This window comes from Marmota monax, unplaced genomic scaffold (genome assembly GCF_021218885.2).
Source record: "Marmota monax isolate L192 unplaced genomic scaffold, Marmota_monax_Labrador192_F-V1.1 WCK01_AAM20220418_F8-fsc00003, whole genome shotgun sequence".
In the NCBI taxonomy this organism is placed as follows: domain Eukaryota; kingdom Metazoa; phylum Chordata; class Mammalia; order Rodentia; family Sciuridae; genus Marmota; species Marmota monax.
The window spans coordinates 12,954,854-12,970,372 of NW_026694084.1; the positions used below are offsets into that span (position 1 = coordinate 12,954,854).

Sequence of the window (15,519 nt, forward strand, 5' to 3'; positions counted from 1 at the left end):
TTCCTCAGTCATCATTGTTTTGACTATTTTTCCTTACAATAAACTCTTATTTTTGAGAGACTTAATTCCTGCTCATTTTCACTTGTGAATAGTTACACTTTGAAATCTCCCTCGATTCAGAAAAGGGTCAGTAGTTGGACATTCTACAAAGCATGCAGTTCAAGAATCACAAATACAGAGACTTCTAGTTCTGGGACACTTGCAGTCTCCAAATAGAATTCATAAATCTTGCTCAGTTGTCTTATGCTTTATTTTTTTGGTCTTGAAATACAATGTATGCTAATTTCCTGACTCCTGGAAGCAAGATGTTGAAGGTCTCCCAAATACTCTAGTTGAGCATTAGCAGAGCTGTATCCCCGTGGTTAGCTGCTCACAAACCTGTAGTTTGGCTGGTCTGCACGGGAAGGCTGGTGTGCTCTTGGCTTACAGAGCAGAGTGGCTCATGTCAACCAGGAAAGAAAACGTGAATTACTGTAGGTAAAAATGTTCATCATTAAGTACTTTCTGTACAGTTTGAATTCAGTAGAACTTGAAAGGGAAAAATAGTCATAATTTTTAAATTACCAACTTAGTTGGGCGGCACATTTCCCGGAAAAAAATTATACAATAAGCAGTGGTATTCTTTGGAGAGATTTGTTTCAGTTATGAAGCAAGGATCTTCGTAACTGTAGGCCACCTAAACATGCAATACTGGCATCTGGTATAAAGGTGTGTATTATTAGTGAGTGACTTAAATATTAATATTGTATTTTTTTTCTCAGAAGTAAACTAAAATGAACAGAGAGGTGAGAAACACATTTAAGATGAAAATGTTTTTATAGTCACAGAAAAATAATTAAGAGTGATGACTATTATAAACATAGGGACAATTAAATGACACAATTTTAACTTAACCACTTTAATTATAGAATCTTACATAATTCTTAGGCTACCTACAGCTTGGAAATCGAGTAAACTGCTAGCTGCACATTGAATAATTTTGTATAGTCAGCTAAATACTTTAAAGCAATTTTAAAAAATGAAATGAAAAATGACCCTTCTTAAAATAGATGTAGCAAAAACATTTCAATCATAAATAACAATTTCACTGACCTTGTATACTCAACCCTTTCATTTAAAGGCATGAATAAAAGGACTTGAAAATCACAGGTGTGTATGGGGAGAGGAATCTTCTCCTGGGTATTCTGTTTTGAAAGGAAAAATTGGGATTTAAAACTCAAATATGTGCTGTAGCATGCATTTAGTTCATATTTTGAACATTCTATAACATCATTATAAATATATTAATTAGTAATTTATGAGTTTTCATTAAAAATGTTATATTTCTGCTCTTAACTCATTGCAATTTTTTTCTGTAATTAATAGTTGCAACTTAGTCCATATAGTTTAATGCAATTTTTTCCTTCTGAAATGTGTTATGCTGGTTTTACTCTTATATTCTAAATTCACTCAGTATTTTAAATGAATGTAAGGTATCGCATTCCTAATTATTACCATATGTGCAGATCAGAGCAAGAAGAGTGATGCAAATGGTTTCGAGATGTTCTGTGTCAGATGACAGCCTAAATCAAACAGCAGTGATTCACTATGAAGTGGTGACGGCGAATACGATATGAATTAGCTATTTCACTGAAAAAGCTAAGACACTGACGTGGGTTCATAAATGATGAACTGACTTGTAATAGAAACAATTGAATGGGATTTTTTTCTTTCTTTTAAATTTAAGGATGAATTGAAAAGTGAAATAGGCTATTACAAATGATTTTCTTGGTGTCAAAAATTACTAAATAGTTCTCTTTTTTGACATTAGGAAAATGAGTGACAGCCCTTTATTTGCATTGTGCATGATGGACGGATCCCTTCATACTCTCCCTTCTCCTTCCTCTTTTCTTTGTAATTGGATGGAATTGAACTATTTACCCCCTTTAAGTTGGCTTTTTGCTCATCAGATGCCTCCATCTTTTAAAACTTAAAGCTCTCCTCTGCTCCAATAGCTACCTTATCATTTACATCTTCTTTAAAGATGTTAAGATATCCTCCTGTACATCTTCAAAAATGAAATGAAATGAAATCTTTAAGCTTTTTTTTTTTTTTAATCTCCCATCTTTTCTTGCCCTAAATCCTAGGGGTTTAAACTCACTCAGTCCTGGAGGAAACTTTACATAGTAGAACACCTTTCCCTTTTCTGCTCAGTCCTCTTGGGTCAGGTGGTTCTTGTGATAAGGAAAAAGGTTTAAAGAGCCTTTAATCTTTCATGTTTTGTGCTCAGATTCTCCTATATAATTGTTCCTCAGTCCAGCTTCTCATGAACTATCACCATGGGTCACTGAATATTGGCATCCATCAATTGAAATGTGGCCACTCAGAATCTTCTATTTATCTTTATACTACTCTGGGCAATGAAGAGAGATTGAAATTTTGTGACTTGCCTAAATCTGTGAAGTAGTTTTTTTTTTTTTCCTTAGCAACAGTTCTCTGTCACATCTCCAAAGTTTGTTTAGCTTTAACAAAATATGTTCTATAGTATCTAGTTATTCTTTCATATGAACCTAGAGTTCACTTCTGTAAATAAGCCTAAAGATATTTCCACATTGATATTACTAAACTGTAACCCCATATCTTTAATTGATATGACGTAGTTGGGATTTTACAGATAAAGTAAAGACATCAGTATCTTAAAATAGTTGACTCTCAATCCCTCAGGGAACATCAAGTTGTGCTTTAAAGAGGGAAATGGAAGGAAAGGTCCTTCTCGGATACCTGACTGAAAATAGTGCTTAAAACAATTATGGTTCCCCATCCTTAAAATTTTCCTAGAAAATATTCTATAGCTGCCTCGATATTAACTATAGTCTTTATTAACCAAAGGAATTTAGGTGTTTTTTTTTAATTATTAAGGAAACAGACAAAAGAAAAGACAGCTGTTGTGTCTAATTCTGACTGATCACTTATCCTCTTTATGACAATAATAATGGGACCTTAATTTCCTCATTTGTTATAATTAGAACAATAATACCTATATCAAAGAGTTGTTATGATCATAAACGTATGAAAACACTTAGCGTATTTCCTGAAGCAGAGGCAATGTCATGTAGTTAGTATTCTTATATTCTGCCACTTGGTTATTAATTTATATGAGACAAACACTGGAAAGAAGAGAGACAGATGAATAGAGAGTGTGTGTGTGTGTGTGTGTGTGTGTGTGTGTGTGTTCTCTTTCTCATATGTATCAGGTATTTCTATTCAAACATTGGTTAGAAATGACAAATTTTGTTGCATTTTTTCAGGTACTTCAGAAAAAATCATTGTACTCTTCTAAAATAATCTCACCATATTTAACATAAGTCTTACATAAGATAAAAAGGATTTGAGGAAAAATAAGAATTTGTTCATACTGCTGCTTTCATATAGGAAAATCTTCAGCAATCTGAGTTTTCTGAGTCTTCTGTTTCTCAATTTGTAAACTCTTTAGCAGAATATTGGAATGAGGGATGAAAATTGCGATTTTAGAGTACATTTGTCCCCAGGTATCTACCAGAAATTCATTCCAGAATCCCCCATGGTTACCAAAATCAGCGGATGCTAAAGACTTTTATGTGAAGTGGTATAGTATTTGCAAGTAACCCGCACACCTCTCCTAGAGGCCTTAGGTTGTCTCTAGACTACGCATATCTTACTCAATGTAAATGCTATGCAAAGAGTTATTATACTGTTTATAGTATAATGATAAGAAAAAATGTCTGCATGGGTTCAGTATAGTCTTAATTTTGTTTTCAAATATTTTGAATCTACAGTTGGTTGAATCATAGAAGCAGAACCCAGGGATAAGGAGGGTAGACGTTATAGGTAAATAGACAATTTGAACCACATATATTTTATGAATCTGATTTTCATAGCTAGGGTAAATCATTAAAGAAAATAATTTAATCTAGTGAATGTTTATTAAAAAGTCTCACTACAATAAGTCAAGAATTAAAATATGTTTAATCATGTAATTTCCTAAAATATTGCTTGATACCATTTTTCCTTTTGAATTAGAAACAAAGGCACAATTAAAACATGCTATTTGGTTTTAATTTTTATAATTGAAAGATTTTTTAAATTGCATATATTTGTGAGGTGTGACATGTTTTTAAATAAGTATGTTTTGTGGAATGGAACATTAAGGTAAATAGCATGCATTACTTTATATACTTATTTTTTTATGCTAAGAACATTTAAAATCTCTTAGTAATTTTCCAAAGTCACCATGATGGACAACAGGCCTCTTGAATTTATTCCTCATGTCCAACTGAAATTCTGCACCCTTCACCCAATACTTTCTCCTCAAGCTTCAGGTGCCCACCATTCTCCTTCTATCAGTCCTACTTTTTAAAAGTCCACAGATAAGTAATATAAAATACTTGTATTTCTATTCCTGGCTTATTTCACTTAACATTGTGTCCTCCAGGCTCATCCATGTTACTAAAAATGACAGGATTTCCTTATTTTTTCAGGTGGAATACTATCCCTTTGTGAATATATACCACATCTTCTTTATCCATTCCAAGTTGATGCTTTTATTTGTAAATACTTGATTCACATGCACTGAGGAGCTTATTAAAGAAATGATCACATGAGATTCTTTTCAATTCTTGGATAGCATCATTGTTTTTATAATGAATTATATCTCGTGTTATTAGTTTTTATGGATCAGTTTACCATAAACATCGATTACTTTCATAGAAACCTTCCAGTATTATGATTTGCATCCAAAACCACTATCATCTTAAAAAATGTGTAACCATGATAGATTCCTAATTTTAAATATTTATTTTAATAAAATAGTTATAATGCTAATACATGTGTTTAATGAGCACCTATCATGTATAAATACCATGTGTATTTGTAATCTAATTATAACACAAAGAAGGTAATAACTTCCAAATCCCATGAGAATGCAAATTAATTCCAACTTGAATACTATGCATTGGTCTTAAATGTTGTAGAATTTGCATTTTGCTATCACTTTACTCTCTAAATGTCTCTGGCTCTGTTGAGTGTTACTCCAAATAAGCAGACTACCATTACTATTTGGAAATTTCCTTGGTCTATCCAAGAGCATCATCACAAGTCCATTGTGACAATGAAATTTGGTCAGGATGAACAAACAGAAATATCTATTCTGTGTTGAGGGAAGCACAAAATAAAGAGAGGACTCTGGATAGCAGGCAGGCATTATGCAAGTATGGGAAAGGTACATTTTTATTTTGTTCTGATTTTATAAAGAAAAAAGAGCCATGCAGATGCATAGGAGTGAGCCTACGAGTGCAGCGAGGGAGAACCATCACAGGAATGGGATATATTTTCTTTTAGTAGAAACTCAAACACATTTTGGAAACTTGGGTAAAGGAGAAAATAGAAACATAGAAGACCATGTTTAGAAGAAAAAGAAAGGGAGCAGGAGATTTGAAGAAATTATTTTGACATTTGAATCCAGAATGGAATAGAGATAAAGGCTGAGGGTGGGGATCTGTCAGACTGAGTACACAGAGGGAAATCTGTACTAGAACCAGGAGGCACTGCTTCTCAGAGAGGTCATTTGATGAAAGATGCCACAGCAGAGCAGGTGTGTGAGGGCACAGATTTTTATTTTATTTAAGTGATAACTAAAATTATAAATTAGTCTTTCAGACTAAATATAAGTGTATAATTTCCTAAAATTAAAATGAGAAAAGTAAACACACGTAAACTCATCTTACAGATGAAAAATGAATCTTGGTATTGTAATTTATTTGTATGTTGCAAAGTTGAAAAAATAAGTCCGGGTGTTAGGAAAATAATTCTATGACATAGACTGATAGCATATTGCTGTAATTAAAGAGAAATAAATGAGCATATATTCATGGTGAGGTTTTATTTAAATTTTTTATCCCTATAAATAATAAACCTATGGAAATGATTTATACAAAAATCCACTTTACAAACTTTTGCTCTTTCATAATTTTCCCCCAACTTTTCCCCTAAAAATTTTTTTTTAATGTTCCTCTGTGCTTTCCATGATCAGTTGTTAGATTAAAACCATGGTTTCACTGTAGGGAATCTAGTGCCAACTGCTTGGTTCAAATCTCAGCTGCACTGCCATCCATCTGCTGTGTGATACCAGGAAGGTTACTTTTCTCTCTGTGCTTCAATTTCTTCATCTGAATTTTAGAGATAACAATAGCAATTAGAATGGGGTCTGGTGGAAACCAATGACTTAATATTAGTTTTTGTTATTAGTCTTTTTCTTAAAAATTTCAAGTTCTTCCAATAAATGCTAATGGAAGTTTTGAGTGTGTGTGGAGGGGGGGGTGTATGCACGCATATCATCTTCTCCATCACTAAAGATCTACAGTTGAAGAAACAACTAGATATCTGCTAACAGGTTGGCACAGTTTTGAAACTTGCCTATTTTTTGAAGAGGGAAGGAGAAATGGGGTATACTCATGGTGCATTAATTGAAGTAATGCTGGTTGCTTCAACAATAAAAAAACTGTATGATGGCTCAAAGAAGAAAGAAGTTTATTTCTTAGTCATGTAAAATTTCTTTAACTGACGGTTCAAGTCTCCCAGTCTTTTAGTCCTGCAGCTGTATCATTTTTAACTCATGACTCTCAAAGTTACTCCATAGTGGAAGAAGAAAGAGCATGTAAAACCATGTACCAGTCCCATGCCTTTTGTCCATTTTTCCTTGACTATAACTTAGTTCCAGAGTGTCAGAGCTTCAAGGGAGGCAAGGAAATGTAGTTCAGCTGTGTGCATAGGAAGGAATAGGAAGGGACATGGCAGTCAGGAGTCAGCTCAGCCACACAGGTGTTTGCAGAGGGTATAATTGGATTATGCTAGGTACCACTAAGCACTGTGGTGATGGATGTTCATTATTTAATCATTCATTCATCTAATTATTTATTTAATTTTGGTACTGTAGATTGAGCCCAGAGGCACTTAATCACAGAGACACATCCCCAGCCCTTTTTTACTTTTTATTTTGAGACAGGATCTCACTAAGTAACCCAGGGCCTCACTAAATTGCTGAGACTGGCTTTGAACTTGCAATTCTCTGCCTTAGCCTCCTGAGTTGCTAGAATTACAGTCATGCGCCACCATGCCCATCTGGTGATGAATATTTAATAACAAGGCAATATACACACTTTCAGATGAAATAAGCATGTTACAAAGTAGAATGACATCATAATACAATTCATGTGTAAATAGATTACATACTTTATATACATAAGCATGTATATGTATTAGACATATGGGTATACACTATAAAGATGTTTATATTAGTGCCCAAGTTATAAAGATAAGGTATGATAGGATTAAATATTATAGTTCCTTTTTTTACTTTCCCAATTTCTAATCTGTCTATATTAGCATATATTATTTTAAAATAAAATTGTACTTAAAGCCAGGTGCTATGGTACACATCTTTAATTCCAGTGACTTGGGAGGCTTGGGCAGGAGAATCATAAATTGGGGACAGTTTGGGCAACAGTGAGATCTTGTCTCAAAATAAAAAGGGGCAGGGATACAAGGCAATGATAGAGTGTCCCTGGGTTTAATCTCCTATAATGCTAATAATAACAACAACAACAACAATTACTATATTATTATTATATACTTGCAAATCTAAATAGTATTTGTACTATTCAATTGTATCTTTTTAGGTTAAATCTTTTGTATTTTGTCCAAATATTTTTCTGTTCTGATTTAGCACCCTACATATTTTCATTCCATTCTAATACTGCTTTATTTGAGGTTCTCAAAGCACAGACACTGAACGGAGCAGGGTCTGTTTGTCATGAAACTGAAATTTATTTTTGATGAATCTCTGCTGATTCCAAATGAGCATTGTTTTCTTTACTAAATGTTTTTAAAACTAATTTAGTATTAAATCCTGGATTTTTTTTAAAGTATACAAATGAAACTTCCTGGTGTCTAATTTTACTCCTTACCAAAAAAAAAAAAAAAAAAAAAAGAAAGAGGGAAAGAAAGAGGGAAAGAAAGAAGGAAAGAGGAAAAGAAGAAAGAAAGAAAAAAGAAAAGAAAAAGTTGAATATGATTAAATGATCTTTGTTTATTTTCAGTCTTTCCAGTTCTGTCTCATGCTTACTCCAGGGCTTGGTACATATTAGGAACTCAGTTTACATACATTTAAATAAATGAATAAATGATGTTGATACCAATTCTCTAAGCAAAATACATACTTTCTTTTCTGTATTCATTTGGAACAAATATACATATTCGTAGTTTCCTAGAGTTTATTTCTCCACTTTGTCCCAACTGATAAATAAAAAGTTCCCAAAAGAGAAACTTGATTCAATATAACTGTGCTAACTTTGTGCCTGACTTGACGCTGTTCTAAATGATTTAAAGATATTTAGTTGCCTACCTTCCCAACCAACCCGAAGCATAGACATTCTTTACTATTCCTATTTTAAGAAGAGGTGCAGAGAATTTAGGTAATTTGCCGCCAATCACACAGGAGGTGGCAAAACCAAGGAGTCTGCAGGGCTCTTAATTACTTTATACAAATTCATACAAAGTGTTTAACATTATGTGGGCTACAGTGTAAGAGGGGCTGTTGTATTTATATGCACTGTCACACAACTAGGAAGTCAAAGAACTGGACTGGACTGTTGTTCCCTTTCTACAGTATTTATATGAAAATACAAATGATGTTAGTGGTGCAAAGCTTGTTCTTGATGAACCTCTGCTGGCTAAAAATGATCATTAGTTTCTTTCCTAAATGTTTTATGAACTAGTTTAATAGTAAACCCTGTTAATTTTTAAGGGCATAAAAATCAAGTTTCCCAGTGTCTAATTTTACCTTTAAAATACATTTCAATGGCATTTATTGTTTTTTGTTGTTGCTGGGGAGGTGCTAGGGACCAAACTCAGGGCCACCTGTATGCTAAACATGCACCCCTTCCACTGTGACCACAGAGTCACACAACAGGCCCTTCAGTGGTCTTGAGCTTGCTAGCTTCCCATCCACTGAAGTTTCCACAGAAATTACAAGCATTGGGATGCAGTTTTCCTGGTGAAGTTAATAGAACTCCTCACAACATCTTGGCACTTGGCTATCTCTTCATCTAGCTTAGTGTCAATTCCTGCAACCCTCTTATACTCTTCTTAGATTAAAAGTCCCTCTCTTTGATAGTTGGTGGGAGTAAAACAGAACTGTACTCACTTTCTACCATTTATTAATTTTGTATTTTCTGTTCTGTTTTGTTCAATCCTTTCCTTGTTGTTCTTGTTCAAGATACACATAAAAGGCGATTGTCATCGTTATTATCTTTAGCATTTTCGAAAGTTTCTTTACCTTCTCAATTCTAATTTCCAGAGGCAATCTTTAGTTGTCCATTCAACTTTCTGTGTTGATTCCTCTTATTCCATCTTTCAATACAAAATAAACTCCTCTCTAGAAAATCCACATATCATTGAAATATCTGCAAGGGAGAAAAGTTTGTTGTGGTATATTGATCGCTGTCTAGGGCCTAACCTCTTTTATTTCCTTTAAAGCAATTATTTTTGTAACACAATTTTCGATATCTAAAAGTTTGGGGGAAATAAAACCATCATATTATAGCATGTTATACAGATGGTAACAAATTAATTATTAGGGAATAGAGACAGCTTTCTATCTTTTTTTTTCTTTTTTTGATACTTTTCCATTTCTTTATTTCTGTGATATTGAGGTCCTTTGTATTTGTGATTTGATAGTTAGAATTTCTTTCATTTAGAATTTCCTAGTATTACTGACTTATCTTCATTTTCTGATACTGGCTGTGGAACAGTGTCTATAATTTTATCTGAACCGTCCAACTTTACTGAGTATTTTCCTAAGTATCGTGACCTTTAGGAAAACATACTAGTCTCTCTATGTTTTTGTTTTGTGAACCTCTCATCATGAATCATATTGGTTGAACAGTTTCTATAATCACCAGTTAGGACTTATTGCTGACAAGTAACCAAGATCTCAGCAAAAAATAAAATGAAATAATAAAGAGGGTTGAGGTTAGCATTAGGCATGGTTGGCTCTGTAGTCTCATATGCCATCATTGTAGACTTAGCCTCTTTTCATGGCCTTTCTCTACTTCCCTATCCAATTTCCATTCTCAATCAGGGATTTTTCAGGTAGAATAGAAGATGGCTACTGGTGTTACATAGCTTAATATAAAGAAAAAAAAATCAAAGTCCTCTTTCTTCATGTCCAAGACAACACTGATTAGTTCTTCTTTGTGCCAACTACTGTACACTGAGGAATGCATCTCTCTTCTTAACCAGACTGGGCATCACCTCATCCATGAAGCAAGCAGCTGAAGTACCATTAATGACAACCCAATCCAAAGTACTTGGGTCAAAATGTGTTAATTACACAAAAACAATAGTAGAAGGTTACCACCAAAATAGAGACAGAGTAAGAATGCTATGCGTGGGCTGGGGCTCAGGGTGAGTGCTTGCCTAGCATGTGTGAGGCACTGGGTTCAATCCTTAGCTCTACATAATAAAATAAAGGAATTGTTTCCATCTACAACTGCAAAAAATAAAATAAAAAGAATGCCGTGTATGCCCAGGTGACAAATATCTCCTTTACTCTTCTTGACTCTTTAATCTCCTAGTTGAGAGTTTAGCATGGCAAGTTTAAGTGCCTTGCTTTTTCAGCATGTGATTTCCATGTAAATTGCACTGGGTTCTGTCCCCACTACAAGGTAAGCATTTGGGCAAGCAATGGCTTACCCAAAATACAAGTTTCTTATGCCCTAAACACTGTTTTAAACTGTTCCAGTATTTTTATGTGTGTTAGAAAATGTCATTACTCTCCTGACCAAATAGTTCTCATAATTTATTTGTGTAACAAACCCACTCAAAACAAAATGGTCCAAAATAATCATGCTTATTTTGCTCAAAATGCTGCAATTTTTGCTAAGTATGGTGGCACACACCTGTAATCCCAGTGGCTCAGGAGGCTGAATCAGGATGATCATGAATTCAAAGCCAGCTTCAGCAATTTAGTGAGGCCCCAAGCATCTCAGCAAGATCCTGGGTCTACATAAAATATTTTTAAAAGGACTGGGGATGTGGCTCAGTGGTGAAGTGCCCCTGGATTCAATCCCTGGTACAAAAAACAAACAAACAAACAAAAAATCAAAAAAAAAAAAAACCCCAAAATCTCCAAATCTGCAATTTGTGTAAAGGTTTCTGATAGTACTCCATTTCTGCTCCCTTTGGCATTGTCCAGGGCAGTTTGAAAGCTGGTGAGTAGAATCACCTGAAGGCTTATCTTACTCACACATCTCCTGGTTGATGCTGGTTAGTGACTGAGACTTCAGCTGGAGCCATTGCCTGAATACTCACATTCGGCTTCTCCATGCAATCTGAGCTTCCTCACAACATGGTGGCTGGCCTCCAATGGTAAAAGTTCTGAGACAAAGACCAGGTGAGAGCTATTATCTTTTATACTTTAGCCTTGGATGCCATTCAGCATCACTTCTTCATTCTATTTATTGATCTACTCAATGACAAAGAGCAAGGTGAGAGGATGGCAAGGTTCTGGAAGGGTATGTGACTTTGACCATTTTTAGAAAATACAGTCTTCTACAATGATATATTTAGTAATGATAAGGTAACTTGCTCAAACTTCCTTGTCCTTTGATCTTCTTCCAAGGTCTATGTTTCATTCTTTGACAAAACTCCTCATCACTTATCTAATTCTTCAATAAATATGAAGTATATATTTTCTATTGTAAGATACAAAGGGATACAAATATGAGAAAAACTGAATAACTGACTTCAGAAATTTTATACTTAGTCTTTGTTTCCTCACATATAATCATTGCCATTTTTACTCTAAAAATAAATCTCTTCTGTAAGTACATGTCTCTTAGCAAATAGCACTTATGCATATTTCTCTCTATTGTCATAATAATATGCTAGTTAACATATAGTATTAACAGTGAAAAACCCAGATTTCTCTGTTCACTCTTTATCACGAACTGTGGGACCACCTAATTTGACTCAGAAATAAAGACTATCACTATGTGGCAATAGCCACATCTCAAAGGAATGTAATATCTGATAAACTATCAGATATGTTTTAGCTAATAGATATCAGATTTTTAATAGATATGGTGAAAAAATCATTTTTAAAGAGATTTTGATGGCTCTGTGAGAAATTTCCTAGAATAATATGCAATTCTTCCCTTTTAGCCCCCTTTCCAGAATTTTCTGCTACCAGTTATACTGCATTTTCAAAATCCTGTTTACTTAGGTGCTTCTATTTCTTCCCTCAAGAGTCACAACAAAAATCATAGGAGGGTCCTGAAAACAGTTCTATCCTTAGCAGTCCGTAAGTTTAACTATAATTTAGGACAATTATCAGGGTCACTACTATCACACTGAGTAACTTATTTTTTCTATTGCATGTATGTATATATGTAGTGCTGGGGATGAAACCCAGGGTCTTAAACATGCCAGGCAAGAGCTCTACTATGAAATACACCCCAGCCACCCATTCAGTACTTTAAAGCTAATCCCTGTGGGCCGACAAAACCTCATAGGACTAGAGAGGTACAAGCAGACTGACTTCCAGTCCACACTACCCCATCAAGCCAGCCAGACATGATCTCTCTGCTCCTTTGCCTGCCTGCACTGGTAGCAAGCACCCTGTGAGAGCTTTGGAGCTGTGAAGTGCTCCAGATGCAGTTCATAGGCAGGGATGGTATAGCCCCTGTTCTGAAGAACATGCTTTGGAAAATAATTTATGTCTTTCTAAGCCCTGAGCCAGCACAATGAGCAAAACTATCGGCTGAAAGGAAATCTTTTTTTTAAAACTATGTGTGCTGTAGAAAACAAAACAAAACAAAAAACAAACCCGAACATCAACAGAGAGGATAGAGCCAGAGTGCAGCCTTTGAGTGCCAGAGCTTGATGAATTCTGATTGGTCTATCTGCCCCTTTGGAGCACAGAGAACATAAAGCTGCTGTTTGGGATGAAGGGATCCATTACTAAGCAGATAATGGGCCAGAAAGAGAGAGAAGAAAAAATACTGACAATTGGGCAAATATAAAAAGAGGGAATTCTCAGAAGCTTAGGAGAAAACTAATAAGCAGGTTGTTTGTTCTAGGTCTTTGTGGACAAAACATGAGTACCCCTAATTCATTAAACAAATAAATATACAAGATGGCACAACTGTAGCCCCTTATTAAACTGTACAGTGTATTAGCAGATGTATTTGGAAAGGTGATGGGGAAGAAGCTATTTTGCCAATGAATTTCAACTTCAGAAATTATCTCTCTCTTAACTTCTAAAGGGCCCAATTCTCTATAAGTGATCTTATTTCAATTTTTACTTAGTAGCTTTTAAAAATTAACCACATTTCAGATTTTTAAGAGTGGTCTATATTGGAAAAATGGGGGGAAAAACCTAAATAGGCTAAATTTCAAAATTTTACATCGTGCAAATCTGATTTTTCTAAAGAATCCATTTAGTGCAGGGTCAGCCATTGAAGAATCAAATGGTCTGTCATCTAGTTTGACATTAAAAACCTTATGATTCTATCTTGAATAACAGTATTATAAATAAGATTCACTACTATATGAATGTCTCCTGTGTGCTAAATACAGTGCTATACATTTGTAATTTTATTTTTCATGAGAAATTTAGAGGTAGTTATTTCCAGTTTCAAACCAGCAAACCAAGCCATAGTGAGCCTAAGAAATTTACTCAGCCGGTAAGTAAAGAACTAAGATTACAACTCAGTTTGTTTTGAGCCCCAAATCCACATTCTCAGCCCATAAATGGATTCCCTTGCTGCACTGGGACTCCTTATTTCTGATACATGTACCTTGGTTTTAATATTTCACAGTCTTACTCAGTTTGAATAATTTTCAGGTCAAATTACCTACTGATGTGTAGCTAGTTTATTGAGGATTTCGAACTCAGTGGGGTATAAAATGATTTGATTCTTCTTAATCACTGCTTCCACTTGTACTCTGTGGAATTGCCATGTCCTGTGTTTTTAATGAAACCTCAGGCAGATTTCATAAATTTCTGGTCATTCTTGGTTACTAAAATTTAGTTCAATCCATTTTATAAATTTCCAATCCAAGTCAGAGTGTTGCCCCTGCTCCCACACTGATCAGATCTGTCACGAGAGGATGGGATTCTGGAGGAAGGCAGTTCTGCTTTCCTGCAACCCAGCCCAAACTAGCACACCCTTCTGTTTGGGGTCTGGCTCCTACACAGTTGGCTGTATGAAGGTGTTCTTTGCTTTGTTCTGGCTCTTTCAGATTCAGCTCAGAGCTGATGGGATGCGTAACTTTTTGAGATCCTCCAGCCCAGTTCAATCGCTGAAACCCCCCATAGGAAGGGGAAGCCTTTCGGAAAAAAATGCCAGCAGTTCCATTTGGCTGTCTCCTATCAGGTTGAGACAGTAGTTCCTGCGCACTATGGGCCCCTCCACCTGAAGCAATTGACTTTCTATGTGTCTACACAGAGCCTCAGGTCCTCAGCAGCAAGAATACATCAACTATCTTGCATCTTAGAACTGTCAAGATAGGGGACACAGGTGACTTTCTCAGGTATCTCTTCCCTTGAACAGAAATATCCAGAAGTTCAAACATCCAGATAACAATTAAGGTATGGTGTAAATTTCTAGAATTTTCTACCTCAGTTGGTCTCCAGGCAGGGATAGTGCCCACTGAAGAGTCCTGGAGAGGAGGAAAGAGAAGAAGAAGGGAAGGAAAAGTGTATGACAGAGGTGGAGGGGAAGAAAGGGAGAGGGTAAAGCTTCTCAACTGAAGTCTCTACTTCCCTGTTCTCTACCCTGAGAATTTTCTCTGTGGGGATGTAGAAGGTGTGGGTCCATCGGGGTTTTGATTGTGTAAGTAGACTCGTTCTTCTACATGTTCTGTGAGCTGTGCAGGGAGGACCTGGCTCCATTTCTCAGTAACTCAGTGACAGTTTTTTAAAAAAAAAATACTTGTGACCTAAATTCTTTTCTAATTAGTTTGAGACAGTTCAGCTTTAAGGTAACCAGTTTCACAAAACCAAAATTCACATTCAGCATTGAATTAAAACATAAAAAAATGTTTTGAAGTACTTTCTCTATAAAGTGAATAGAATTATTTTTCTTGATAATTTTTTTAAATAAGATCTAACAGTGCTAACTAAATGCTAATTTTTATGTAACTCTAAAGAGTTTTTATTTACATTTGTGAATCTCAAGGATTCTGTGATGAGGATGAGTGTCTTTATCACCTTCTTACAGATAAGAAAACTGAAGATTAGATTGGTCCATAGATTTTCTAGAATCTCACACTGAGGTGTTAGTGCTTGATTTCTGACTCTTGAGGCACTGCTCAGTCTTTTGTACTTCTTAGGAGGGTTTCTTGGAAGAAGAGCCTGAAAACAACTCAGGCTAGAAACTTATTAAATTGCCCACTCAGGAAAAATCTATATTGATGTGAGGGAAGCAAGATAGACCAGGG

The 15,519-nt window shown here is 35.2% G+C and overlaps 1 long non-coding RNA gene across 2 annotated transcripts in view; it reads right to left on the minus strand.

Moving 5' to 3' along the window:
- Window positions 1–15,519, minus strand: part of LOC124106975 (uncharacterized) — a 129,998-nt gene that overhangs the window by 4,246 nt on the left and 110,233 nt on the right. Inside the window, exons 3-5 of one of the 2 annotated variants that reach the window (XR_006856251.2) lie at window positions 10,974–11,143; window positions 9,350–9,476; window positions 1,093–1,184 (exon numbers count right to left, since the gene is read on the minus strand). This is a non-coding gene — a long non-coding RNA (uncharacterized LOC124106975). The remainder of the gene's footprint in view (window positions 1–1,092; window positions 1,185–9,349; window positions 9,477–10,973; window positions 11,144–15,519) is intronic. The other variant, XR_009228670.1, reaches the window with a different exon arrangement.